Source organism: Cryptotermes secundus, unplaced genomic scaffold (genome assembly GCF_002891405.2).
Source record: "Cryptotermes secundus unplaced genomic scaffold, Csec_1.0 scaffold216, whole genome shotgun sequence".
NCBI lineage: Eukaryota > Metazoa > Arthropoda > Insecta > Blattodea > Kalotermitidae > Cryptotermes > Cryptotermes secundus.
Genome location: NW_019727090.1, coordinates 1252431 through 1266984, shown reverse-complemented (window position 1 = coordinate 1266984; position 14554 = coordinate 1252431). Strand labels below are relative to the sequence as shown.

At 40.7% G+C, this 14554-nt stretch overlaps 1 protein-coding gene across 2 annotated transcripts in view; it reads right to left on the bottom strand.

Moving 5' to 3' along the window:
* Positions 1–14554, bottom strand: part of LOC111864312 — a 240933-nt gene that overhangs the window by 104856 nt on the left and 121523 nt on the right. Inside the window, exon 2 of one of the 2 annotated variants that reach the window (XM_033751388.1) lies at positions 12758–12829. The exons of the other annotated variant lie outside the window; for it this stretch is intronic. The gene's annotated coding sequence lies outside the window, so the exon portion shown is untranslated. The remainder of the gene's footprint in view (positions 1–12757; positions 12830–14554) is intronic. 2 annotated transcript variants of the gene reach the window in all.

Here is a 14554-nt window from a genome sequence, read left to right as displayed (position 1 = left end):
TTTACTTCTTTCTTTCTCGTTTGCTTTCTTTATTTTACACTTTCAATCTCTCTCGCGAGAACTTCCTTCCTTTATGCCGTTGACGTATAAATACCGTCTATATAAGGATTCAGTTCCTACCTCACATGAAACACAATAAGTTTTTATTACAAAGACTAATTGATTAATCTATTAATGTTAGATGGGAAAACAACTGCTGTTTATTCTGAGAATCCTCTGGAACACCCAAATACACTTCATGGGAAGTGTGCAGAGTCGCGTAACATTAAAGAATGTGGTAAAATTAGTACCCACTGTCCCTGAAACGGTTACTCAATCAGTGAAGTGTGGGTGAGCATTGGACTAGCGCCATAACAAAAATATTGGCGCCACTACGAACATTCAATTCACTGTATTATCTCTTACTAGTTAAGGTGTTTGAAATGTGCCACTCTTGTTGAAATTTACCAGATTGCTCAGAGAGAGCCAATGCTAACAGACGAGCTGTCTAGCGATTCGCACTATCATGTGCCTTCAGCATGCAAACTGTATTTCTTGCTGCCTGCTTCACGCTGCTTTCTGGCTTGGCTTCAACCCCGAATACGGAGTCATGTTCCTCCGAAACCCAGGGTGACTTTCACAGGATTATATGACGTTACATCCCAGAAGATATCACCTTTCGTACCCACTGACGTGCGAACTTCAAATCCTACATCTTTCTAGGTTGTTTCATTATTTTTGGTGTTTTGATGCAATGGAAAATTAGATTTGATGAGATGGTAACGTAGTAAATTCGACTCAGCACTGATTATTAACTAATAAAAACAAACTCAGTTGCTTTAGTCCGCAAGCGAACTATACCGACCGATAAGCCGCCGCTTATCGGCTAAGTTATTGCCAACTTTAACGGATAGAGGGTGTCGCGTGGTCAGCGAAACGAATCCCCAAGGCCTTTAATTTCGGTTTCCTAGACCGGAGCCGACATTTCCTTGAAATAGCTTCTCAAATATGCTCATGGGGTTGTGTGGACCCCTTTCCAGACTCACTACTTCTCAGAAAATCTGGTAGCGCCGGAAATAGGACCTCTGGATCTGTAGCTAGGCACTCTGACCACTAGCCCACGGAGGCGGTCGATTATTAACTAACAACTGGAAAAAAAAAATAATTCGAAAACAAATTAAATTTAATTTTGGAAGCTGATAGGCTTGTGTCCTCATATAAGATTGAACGACCAAGCAGCTATAACTTGATCAGTGATGACAGCAGCAAGACTTTTCCAGGCCAGGAATGAAATATCATCCCATCATAACTCTGTGACCAGTGCCACAGAAAGTTCACTTTGACGTTAAGGCAGAATGCCACATCCTCGCTCCCTTCGGACACCCGTCAAGACAAGTTTTATTAGTTCCGCTCGTGGATACAGTTGCATCAAGTCTCATCACGTCCAGTAAGTCAGAGTGCATAGTGGGTTTTAGGAGAAACTGTAGAGTAATAGTTATATATTCGGTCGACTGAGTTAATTTTCGAAGTACATCAAAGTTCAACATTTGCGCTATGTGTAGTCTACAACTTTTAATACATCTCTGTACAAATGTTGCACACAAACTTCATAAAATGTGCCTCGAACCGTCGTCGCTCAAATTTGAGCCAGTCACCATGTTGGCTGAGCTATCTCTTCACGACTCTCTGTGTGCTCTTGTAAAACTATAAATTTAAGCTACAAATAATAAATTAATGCTTATATACAGTTAAGTTATGCGTATTCATATTTAATTTATTTTCCAAGCCTAAATTTAGTCATGTTGTTGAAGTGAGAAGTAAATTAGCTCCATGGAGTCGAGTTTTTTTTTGAGAAACCAAGAGCTGCTAAAGGCGCATCCACATCACTCGTTCTCGTGCTCGTGTGACTCGCTATGCTCGCGAGTAATGTGGACGATATGACAAGTCACGAGACAAGCAAATTTTTAATTTAAAAACTATAGCCAATAAATTAAAATACGACTACAGCCTATACACACTATGATTAAATATACGGATCCTCACGCGCCGAAGCCTGGCGAGCAACTGAAGTAGTGTGGACGAAGATTTACGAACACAAGTAAAAGTCAGACGAGTCTCCCGACGAGCACAAGCGTGGAGCGCATAAGTGCGAGTAATGTTGACGAACCTTAATACACTCAAGGAATTCCCAAGTATTTTTCTGAAGCCGAGTGCTTATTGCTGTATTCAAAACAGGCCGCCATGATCCCTGTCCTGAGTCAGATCAATCCATTTCACTTCCTTTCAACCTATAGTTTCAGTCTCAGTGGAATGCATCCTGTTGTGTGATCAAACTACTCAATTATGTTCCGTCTAACGCAACACAGAAAATGTATAACATTCAATTTGTTTTATTAAAATCACAACATGTTTCAACCATTTCATCTGGTCATTCAGTAGAGCACTAATTAAGCACCTCTCTTCGCTTTCATGCTTGTTACATGCCCTGTCTATCTCGTCCTCTTTGATTTCATATTTGTAATAATATTTGTTGAAGAGTTTGAATTAAATATCTCCACATTATGCAAATATCTCTCACCCCCACTTACTTTAAGGGTCGTAACTTAGTGTAGTTCGGTTAAGTTCAATGACGTTTCAGTGGAATTTATCATTTCCATCTTCGGTGTTCGTAGAGTAAGTAGAGTAAGAAACCAGCACACGCAGGTGGCCTGCGGATCTCCGCTTGGTAACAAGCATTGTCAGAATGTAGTCTCCTCTTAATTTCTTCATGAACGCAATGTTGTTCCCAAATGTTCCAACTTTACCAAATTTCAAAGGAGGCCGAGCCATAGCTCAAGCGGTTAGTCGCTGTCTTCCCACCGCGGCGGCCCGGTTTCAATGCTGGGGTCTTGTCAAGTGGGATTTGTGGTGGACAAGGCGGCACTGGGCGGGTTTTCTCCGAGTACTTCGGTTTCTCCTGTCAATCTTCATTCCACCAAATTCTCCATCACCATAATCACCCTGGGCAGGCTACAATAGGCCAATTAATGGTCGCCGTGCCGAGTGGACCCATTTGGACTCCACCCCCCACTAAGCGAATTAAAAAAAAATTCAAAGGATCTATTGGCTATCTTTATGTTATGATTTTGTCCTGAATTCTGGTGACGAGATATCAACATACACTCAGTCTTCCTTGTGTTAACTTCTAAACGCGCCCCCTTACTAGGATCTGTTAGTGCTTCTGTGCTTTTCTTTGTGGAATTTGTGTTAACCTCAAATAGATTTACATCATCAGCACACAATAGAATCTAATGAACCAAATTTATTCTTAATCCTGCTTGGTTTTTTAAGCTTCTTAACGGCGAGTTATAAAACAAGGCTGAGAAACAACGCGATAAAGCATTTCCCTTGTTTCAGACACTTTAAATAGGAAATGTATCAGACAAATGTTTACGTATACGCACTTTACTATAGGCTCCAATTAAATACATCTTAACTAACTTAACTAGTTTGATCAAACACAATGAGATTATTGTACAATACTACATTCCTAACTGAATCACAGATTTTCTTATTGTCTGCAAATAGTTGATATTCTGTGCCTTTGTCCTCTTGCATTTCTCCAGTGTCTCATGGATGGTAACAATCAGATCAGTACCGGATTTATCACGACGAACTCCACACTGGTGATTCCAATAATTTCTTCTACGTAAGGGCTTAGCCTTGAGAGAAGGATACTGGATAGCCCTTTGTTAAACCAAAGCTCACAACACTTCTGTAAAATGGTACAATGGCAAACTCCTTCCACTGCAGAGACAATAATCCCTTATTCCAAATAAAATCACTGAGTTTATGGATCTCAGAACGTAATGTCTTACCTCCTTGGTGAATCAGTTCTCCCGGATCAATAATTAACGAATTTTCAACTTTGCAATAACAATTTTAGAATCAGCCGTACAAATGGCACAGCCGCGTATGATTTCGTCCTCCTAACATCATTAAAATTACATAACTCAATAGCTACGAGCAGTAATTCTTCCACTTATTCAAAGTGTTGTGAGAATCATCAAACCGTTCACCATTTTCATATTTACTAAGCTAGTCTTTGATTGGTAACCTTTCTTTAATTCATTTATTCCTCTATTCTTGTTCTTTCTGTGAGTTTAAACTTGTTAATTTTGCCTTTCAGGCATTCCGTCATTTTGTTCCTGAAACGTCTACTAGCTTCACATCTTGCGTTGTTTATATTATTCCTATTCATTCGGCTCCATCCTGTAACCATTGCAAATTAGCTTGTTTCCTTTGATCTGATTAACATCCTTCGTCGAACCATCGCTTATGTTGCTTCAATTAGTAAAAAACTAAACTGTCTTTGGATAAAATTTTCATGTTCCGTCTAATAGTCGATCAAGCTCTGTTGATATCCACATCATCATCTAAGTTTTCCAAAGTTGTGAACTGGTTTGATATTTTAATCTGATACTCTTCTTTAACTTTCTTCATGTTTAGCTCTTTGAGATGTATCTTAAAAATAAGAACCGTGAGATGTAAAAGCAGAAAACCTCTCCTTTTTCAGGGGAAGACTGGTGTTACATTACTGTCCAATCAATTTCGTGATATTTCTATACAAAAATTGAAAAATATTTTCCGCACTTTGAGAGAACATCTCGATGTATACGACATTTATATTACGTCTTGGAAATGTTCCGTGCAGCGAGAGAGATGTCAGAGAAGAATTTTCGCAAACACTGTGAAGCAGTGGGAGCCACGTCATGTGCATATCAAGCCGATCCAGTGGCAACTTCTATATACGGCGACTCCTTGCCTCACAAACATGTCTCAATACACGCCTGCCACAGGTTCGAAGGTCTCCATCGCATTCGGTCTTTCCCAGCAGCACAGATCTCCAGCGATCCAAATTGTCTCTCAGGAATTCTTCCCAAATGTATGCATCTTCATACAGCACGAATAAAAATTATAAATTCGAGTTTGTACAAAATATCTGGTTTATCTGCGAACAACATTTAGGTGATGGAGCCATTTCCGAGGCACCGCTAAGGGCCAGCCGGTTAAGCGGCAAACAGTACATCCGATGCGCTTGCTCAGAACAACGATGTTTTCATACAAAGAAGGAGTTATATAAATATTCTAAAACGTCTGTCTTCTATACAATTCGTCTTCGAGGTACCATTTGCTATTACGCATGGAAAGCTAAAAGAAAAGACGGACAGGATGGCCTAAAATTTGAAGAAGGTGCACCCTGCATATAAGCGTAGAAAAGGCATTAATTTTTATCTTTCGGAACCACGGAGACAAGCAATTCCTGTAACACCTTTCAAAGTAGCTTCCTCCTCTGTCCCGTTTGGTGTTTTACAAGAATTGTGAAGTCCTTTTTTGCTTTTTTTTCCCCCACTGGGTTTTAAGATTTGCAACTTGTAATAGTAATTGACTGCCGGTCACAATAACCGAGCGGTCTAAGGCATGCACTGTCTTCGCTCGCTCGGAAGTCGGGATCGTGGGTTCGAATCCCACTCAGAGCCTGGATGTTTGTGTGCGTTTTTCTGTGTTTGTGTACAGGTAGAGGCCTTGCGACGAGCTGATCACCCACCCAAGGACTCCTATCGTATGTGTAAGATCTAGAAAAACCGAAGTGAACGGAGAAGTTCATGGAGGTAGGCCTAGGCCCACTGAGGCTGTAGTGCCAAGGAAAGAAAAATAGTAATTGACTATCTCTGCCTTCTTTGATTGCTTTATTTGCCTCCAAGTCGGCCCTCTCATTAACTTCAACTCCACAGTGCCCCGGGATCCAGTAAAATTGGATTTGTTTCCTCGCAATTCCAGTCTCTCTATTTTATCTTTAAGCACTTATGTAATGTGCGATGTGTTGCCTAGTGTAAAGGAGTTATTAATATCTTTTAACAAGCTTGCCGAGTCCGAGAAAAGCATGAAGTTTTGTTCCGAGTCTATTTTTTCAATGATTTCTAGTGTTGTCCCTACAGAAAGAATTAATGGGTTCTCATGAAATTATAAAACAAGAGAATGCCACGGTGCTGAAAGCCTAACCATGCAAAAGATCAATTGTGCATGTAGTTGCTACGCTGAATATTAAGTCCAGTACGAATGTCCCACCTTACTCCGTAGCATTTCCGAGTTGTACAAAAATCAGCTACACATTCAAGGAGAAGTTTCCGGAACTGAGCAACGGTCTTCCAGTCGAAGATAAAGCGAGTTTGCTCGAGGCGCACGTCCTGTTTCCGGTGTAACCTTCTCTACCGCGCGCGCGCACACACGCGCGCACAAGGAAAGGTGACGTGTCAAATGTTTCATGTTGTTCGAAGTGGCAGCACTGCAGAACACGAGACACGTGGCGGCGACTCGTCCATAGCCTGCCTGTTATTCTAAAATAGGTCAGTGCCAACTTAAATGCGAAGCTCTCCAGTTATCTGAGTGCTCTTTTTTCTTTCTCCTGTTTGGTTTATGAGAACCCTGGAGTAGTAAACCGAAATAATTGCGATATACAGTGGTACAAGGTGTTTCACAAATAATTAAATCCTTAATGTAACACTGTAATGTAACTCTAAAGAGGTAGGCTTAGTTTAGTTGTTGGGTTGGGCTGAGACTGAGTCTCGCTGTCTTCATATGGGGGATCTACAGCAGTTCCTGATGATAAAAGAGTAAAAGTAAAGGTAAAATTATCCTTGTAACAGGCCGTGGAGGCCCATAGGGTTGTGGGACGTTGAGGGTACCAAATATCCCCTAGACAATCGACTCACAGAGGGTGGTGAGGTTGTCAGTCTTACGCGCCGGCCGCCCTTTACCCCACAGGAAAATTCCTGGTACTCATTTCTGTTAGAGGCTGAGTCGACCACAGGATCATAGTGAGGTTGGAAGGATTAGGTCATTTGAAAAATACACCTGATTGGGACTCAAAACCTGCGCCCTTCCGGCCTGTAGCATAGTGCCTCAACCAGCGACGTTACCGCGTGCCCCCGTTGATAAAAAAAAAATATGACGGGAAATTTACAGACAAGAAGAAACGAAAGAGCATGGCGAAAACAGGGCTCCGGTGTTCTTTTGTCCACAAATTCCACATGATCCAATCTGGAACTGAACCCGCGTTTACACTGTGATTATCTAGCGACTAATCACCTGAATGCGACACGGCCAGTTAATTGACAAATTAACTGAGTGACTAATTCTGCGGCCTCCGTAGTCTAGGGGTAACGTTCCCACCTCATGACTCAAGGTACGCGGGTTCAAAAACCCGGCGGAGGTCGTGGAATTTTTAAGGGCGGAAAAATTCAGGGAACAAGTCCTCCGGGAGGGACTTTAAGCCGTGGGTCCCGTGTCGTAGATTTACGGCACGTAAAAGAACCTCATGTCTCTAGGAGACCTCTGAGCAAAATTAGGCCAAGTTTCCCGCCCAACTAGTTTCCAGTTCCTCCGGTAGATGGGGGAAGTATCAGGTACCTCTGCCAGAGGAGGGGGGACCTCTCTGACAGAAAGAAACTAAAGTATTAGATACCACTGCCAAGTAGAGGGTAGAAACCTTGCTGGCAGAAAGGGACTAGGAACCCCTGCCAGAGGAGGGACGACCTCGCTGACAGAAAGGAACAAACTATTAGATACCACTGCCAGTAAGAGGTTGGAACCTCGCTGGCAGAAAGGGGCTGATAGTAAGCACCAGTACCGGTAGGGTATGGAGACAGTATAAATTAAAGGGGGGACCAGTAACCGGTCTAAGTGCATGGGGAAACCCACCCCCTCAATACGGAATACGGAAAAGTGACTAATTCTTCGGTAGTATAGCAAGAACGTTCAACATAGACAGTATCAAAACCCACCACTGGATATGATTCAGAGCCAGCTACGTTCGTCTCTCATCATTGCAGGCGACATCCCCTAGATTAATATTATTACCTCTAGTTCTTGGTCTAGCAAGTGGCCGCCTTACATGAGATTTCCACACAGCCCATAGTTCCGTTGATTCTCCTTCACTAAAAATACCGCACGTTCCATATTCCTGCAAATCACGAAGTTCCTTGTTATGTAACATCAATCAATGTTGACGTCCTTCATGTCGCTTGCATTTAAATATTTTCCTCGGAATTAGTTCCCGAACATTGTAACTTATGTTCTTTCAGAGTAAGAGCTCAGGTTCCGAAACCATACAAAACACCTAGCAAAATCATTTTAGTCTATGGATTGGATATATCTGGCTCAGGATAGAGCCCAGTGGAGGGCTCTTGTGAACACGGTAATGAACCTTCGGGTTCCATAAAATGCTGGGAAATTCTTGAGTAGCTGCAGAATTGGCGGCTCCTCAATAAGGGCTCAGCTCCATGAGTAAGTAAGTAAGTAAGTAAGTAAGTAAATGTCAGAAGTCAGCCATTTCAAAGACTACATCTGTCGAATCGGAATACAGCTAGGTCAGTCAGTGATCTGAAGGCTCCCAGACCCGCCAGACAGTACAACGTGGTCATGAGTTCCGTGGGTCTCGGAACCAAACATCACTGTGTTGACGAGGACCAGCAGCAATTCAGCAGGCAGGTAGGCTGAGTCAGTCGAGAGTCGAGTGGAAGCCGAGCTTTTAGGCAGGTAATCGGAGACAACCAGAGGTTGAGAAAGTCTCCTGGCTGGGAGGTGGGAGCCATTGCTTAGCAATGGGCTAATTTTCTTGTTAAATTATTCAAGCTTTCAGCCCTCACAATAAAATATTCTTTTCGCCTCATGGGAAGAGAAGACCTAGGCGTAAATTTGAAGATAATATTAAAACTGAACTTTTGGCAATTCTGTGTGACGATGTTCATGGGGATATGCCGGTTCGGTATAGACTCGAACTGCAGACCTATGTAAAATCAGTGATGAAGCTCAGGTTCCACAAATTTAGGATTTTTTTTAGAAGTTGTGTAATTAGCAACTTGTACAAAAAGGTTTTCAGTTATGCAGTAGCTGAAGCCTACAGGCCTAGGTTGGAATAAAGTAATTATCACTTTAAGCCAGCTGTGTTCTTACATTTATGCCTAATCTTCGGCTTTAATGCTTAAGAGAGCACGAGCTCTTATTATTGAGAAAGACTTTGTGGGCAAAATCTAAAGTTGGTGCTAAGCATAATTACTACTCACGGATAAAGATAGTACACATTATGGATAATAATAGGTAGCATGTAAAGTGAGCCTTTGCGAAGAATATATTCCCCATTGTATTTTATGCGTGTGTAAGCTTTCACGAGATTAGTGTATGTTCACATCCCAGCCAATGTACATACCAATCTTCTGCTTTTAATTAAATGGGGAAAGAATGAGGCGATATAATCACGGAGATCATAAAATCTTGTCCTGAATTAAAAATACAGCCTGCTTCAAAATTAGGTAAACATATCCGCTTTAGCCCATAATACGTGTACTATCATAAGTACAACATATAGTCTAAAAATTTACTGATACTTAACAAAGTCTCTGGCTCAGAATTTTATGTAATAACTGAATAACAAACTGCCCCTTGAACCAAAGAAACCCTCTTTGCACCCGTTTCTGAAAATTCTGGATAGCCTCCATGCACTAATTTTACATGTACCCATCTCCATAAAACAGACGGTTCTTTAGCCACTGATTTTCAGCAGTTCAGGATGTTCTTACTTGCATGAAACCCGACCGAAATCCTGAAAATATCCTCTACTGAGCTAGTCGAATCAACTTTCAAATTTAACAACCCATTTCTCTAAAATTAATTTTAGTATATATTTCCAGTCCAGTGATTGAGGTTAGCTCTTTCTAAGGGACTCAAATGGGTAGATCTCTTCAGCTCCTCACCTGAGGATGGAAACAGATACAGTTTCCGAGATGCTGTGTTTTATAGTTTCTAGAACACAGGACGATGAACAAAGTCCAGGAACCCATTAATTATGTGAGCTCCACAGTTTTGCCAAGTAGATTTGACAGACATGCAGAATTATTCCGTCAGGGAAAATAAATTCATGATGCTTTATCTGGACCAACTAACTAAATTCGTACTAATGTTGCTGTACGCAATAAACGCATAGAAATAATCTTTCGCCTCAGCAATATATTCGTAACCGGTGTGAGCGCCATATATTTTGTATTCAACATGACATAATACCACCAGTTCGTGTAAAAGCAAGCAAATAGGAATTGACTGTAAACTTTACTATAGTTCATCCTTGTCTCCTCATATTTATGTATTCTCCTTCATATAATATTAAATTTGCTTCATTCTTGAAAAGAAATTATCACTTTCTAAAATAATAATTTCTTTCAAGAGGATTTCGGTAGGTAGAAAATTTTGCAAAATTTTTAAGGAAAACTGTAAAATGAATTATTCTGATGCGTAGGAATTCTGCCGAATGCCCTTCATCAGTAGACATAACGCAACATGGTAAAGTATACTTCATAATGTAATTCACAAAATTCCCAAAAGCGCTCCCGCAGTTCGTTAAGCTTACTTGTGGTCGGTATATACGAGTAAACGGCTCTTCAACTAGACACAAACCCTGTTAGATAAAACGAGCAAAATTCTACTTCACAACGTAATAACGCAAAAAGAGGCTTATGCAATTACAACAAGAAATGTAAAAATATTTATAGTATAGACAGAGGTCAGTTAATGGCCAACTGACTGCAATCGTCAGTACAACTAGAAAACCAATTGCCCGACTAAGGTTATGCAAAGACCACTAGTATCAAAAGTGGGCAAAATTCGAATAATGGTTTATAACCTGCATAAGAAGGTTCATTTGAGATGTCATACAAAGTAAACTCTACAATTAGTCGATATAAATAAAAATTTATGTGGTCAATTAACGTCATAACCGTCTCATATCGAATGTCAGGGAAATCTGATTAACGGTGTACAAGTTAAACGTGTAAATTAAGTGTTGGTCTGGTACAACATGAACGTCAGAATTTCAGTGACAGGTTCCAATTAAATTCTATAAATTCGAATAAAAATTATACAAATATTTAGGTGGTGCTGCTAAGCCACAGACGGACAAATGTGACTTTCATATAAGGCGTTCTTTTTCTCGGTTTATAGAAGTGCCTAATATGTACAATGAATATTCGATATTTCTTTGTAATGATTAAATCCAGTGAGCAAAAAGACGTGGTAAGGAATCGTTTTTGCTTAGAAGAGCAGTAAATCCTATGGTCTTAAAAATTTGTTCGGATCGACAACTTCTAATTCTTACTCTCCATTTATAATTTGTCTAATTTCCTTAGGATTTTCCTTTTATAATTTTTACTATAAGAATTAGGACTACTTTACTGCGGGATTTTACTGTGAGGCTGCTCAGCACGTAACGCGTAAGAACGTGCCATAATCGTGTATATTGCAATATCAGACACTACCTCTATTTCCTTACGTAGGCTAGTCGCCAGACCAGACCAACTGAGAAATGCTCGAGCAGAGAATGAATAGGGGCTCAGTGTTTGCACCCCTGCGCACCTCAACCATCACCTTATCTTCATGTCAGAAGAGCTTTCCTTTCGAAGTACTTCTTCAATGATCCATTAAAGTGGAAATTCATTGGCGCAACCTCAGAGCTGAATTGCGGATAGTCAAGGTTTGTTGGTGTAAAGTTGCTAACGGCATTTTGAGGATCATAGGCCATTCCCCCACTTCAAATTCTAGACCAGAAGCAACAGCGAATTCACAGTTCTGTTGCGCAAAACTGTGACATGTGTAGGTGGCATAGGTATGTACTCCGGCGGGTGCAGATACTGAGCCCTAACCTCTACTTCACGGGAGTTCGCTGAGAGATACTGTACCTTTCAGTCGCTCATATATAAGTCCAGTAAAATTGGTTATTTCTTCGATAACAAATGAGAGAAGGTGCCTTTGACTAAGTCGGGTAAAATTAAAAAAGCAAAGCTATCCCTGTAACAGACCGTGGAGGCCCATAGGGTTGTGAGATGTTGAGGTTCCCACATTTTCTAGACAATCGGTTCATAGATGGCGGCAAGGTTGTCAGCCTTACACGCCGGGCGACCTTTGACCCCAAGAATATTTCAAGAATATTCCTGGTACTCATTTCTGTTAGAGGCTGAGTCGACTCCAGGACCATAGTGCGGCTAGAAGGATTAGGTCAATTGGAAAAATCCAATGACCTCATCGGGACTTGAACCCGCGACCTTCCGGCTTGTAGCATATTGCCTCAACCAACTATGCTACCGCGTGTCCCTACTAAGTCGGGTACGTTGTTCAAATAATTGACAGTCTGGAAGCTGTAATAAACATAGGCTTTTGTTATAATCTGTTGAAATAAGTTGAAATAACAGCATTATTTTAATAGTGATAAATTATTGTTATTATTATTGAGCAATAATTTTTTTTCCTTGTCACTACAGCCCCAGTGGGCCTAGGCCTACCTCCATGAACTTCACCGTTCACGTAATAAAACTATACGCTCATATTATATTTGATAAAATTACGACACTAAGATAAAACACATAAGAAAAAAAGCCATGTACAATTACTTCTTCAAAATTCAATATACAAGACTGCGACATGATAACAAAAATGACGTCTTTTTTCAGCATGTCAGAATAAGCCTTAAGTTAGTTTTATTTTTTTGCCATGTCACTGCTGATTTGTGTAATAAGATTTGTGGATTATCATGTTAAGTACACATGTGACACAGCTAGGGTTCCAGTTCTTGGAAAATCTCAGTGTTGGCTTAAGTATAGTTTAGTCAGAATGTGGAACCATTGCTGAATACTGCGCTTTCGCAGTTCCGTTCAGTGTCACATGAAGGTTTGGTATTTTATAAAATTCAACTTACACTTTTCACGCGAAGGAGTTGGTAAGATGGTTAGAGTTGCAAGTCACTTGAAAAGTAGAGAATGATAATTACCTATGAAGAAAGAAAATATAATTAATATGTTATTACAATGAAAATCAGACTTGTTCGTATGTGGCAGTGACGCCATGACATTGATACATAAAGAATTCGCTGGCAGACAGGTTATATATAAACCAACTGGCGTTAGCGTTGTTTCTCTTCGTCGTGCACGTGCAATAAGTTTCCATTCAGACATGTGGTCTTCGTCTTTGGTCAGCGAAACTTCTTGTCAGTAGGGCGAAGTATAGCGGGGACAAGTACTCAGCAACTAGTAACATTATAACAAAGGCCGCGCCATAGCTCAGGCGGTTAGTCGCAGGCTTCCCACAGCGGCGGCACTGGGGGTAAAGGGCGGCCGGCGCCTACGCCGGACAACCTCACCGCCAACTTCGAGTCGACTGTCTAGAAAATGTGGGAGCCTCAACGTCTCGTAAACCTATGGGCCTCCACGGCCTGTTACAGGGATAGCTTTATATTTTTACGGCGAGAGACCACATTTAATTTCATGCAAACAACATTCATTCATTCACATTCCTGTTGCTCCCACTGGAGCACAGGGACTTCATGAAACACTCCGTATCACTTCAGTTTCTTCATCATCTTATAGAGAGTCGGTAGGACTCCTTGGACGGGGGATCAGCCCGTCGCAAGACCGCTACCTACACAGGACAACACAAACACAGAATAAACGTAGGCAAACATCCATGCCCAGAGTGTGATTCGAACTCATGACCCCAGTGTTAGAACGAGCGAAGACAGATCATGCCTTAGACCGCGGGCCACTGTGATCTGCATGCAAACAGCAGATAATATTATAATTTTGGACGCTTTAATATTTTCAGAAGAAATACGGAAGACAGAAGCTTCTGAACTGAGCATCATGTGGTATTCTCCGATTTTAGTCTACAATAGATTTTCTCGTGTATGTAATTTTGATTTACCACTACGGTTATAATCTTATTCCTTACTTAGCCGTTATTTAGCTAAATTGTCTCTTACAATATATTACTCTCCAAAATAGGATTCTCTGTGTTTGTTTTGCAAGAGGGGCTTGGAAATGTAACAAATACATATTCGGGATATCATACCTGTACGTGTGTCTGCATGTTTTGTCTGCAACAATAGGTAATGATTTTATATTAAATTTCTTACTGGGAACCTAAATTGAGTATTGACGGTTTAAATTTAATTTACTTCACATAAAACTGTAATGGAATTTATCGATTTCATAAAAAGCCTGTTATTGTTCAAGTAATTACAAAGGATATAATATAGACAGGCCTGTCATTAACATACAATTTTATTGTGAAATTAATTTCAATATAGTGATTATTAAATGAAAGTGAAAATATGTTCTGCTTTTTGTGGCGCGACATCTACAGTGTTCGCAACAACAGATCTCTGTTTGCAGTAACTGACCATCAAGCCCCATGAGGAATGCAAAACCCAAAAAGAACGCATTTGGAATCGCATTTCCTTACATGTTTGGTTAAGAACGAGTATTCAGAACATAGAGTCCTACTGCATGAGAGTGGCTGGGAAGGTGTGGGAGACGCAGAGACTGAATTGATGGTGGAATTTGACCAAAATATGGTTAGAAGACATTAGAAATTACTTGCTAAGCAAATTTAAAATACGAACTGTATACTCGATGCAATAGCTGAGGTTCTCTCGAGGGTAACAATAAAGATTACCCCCCTTCCGGGTTGTGACGCCCTCCTTTACAATAGAACGTTT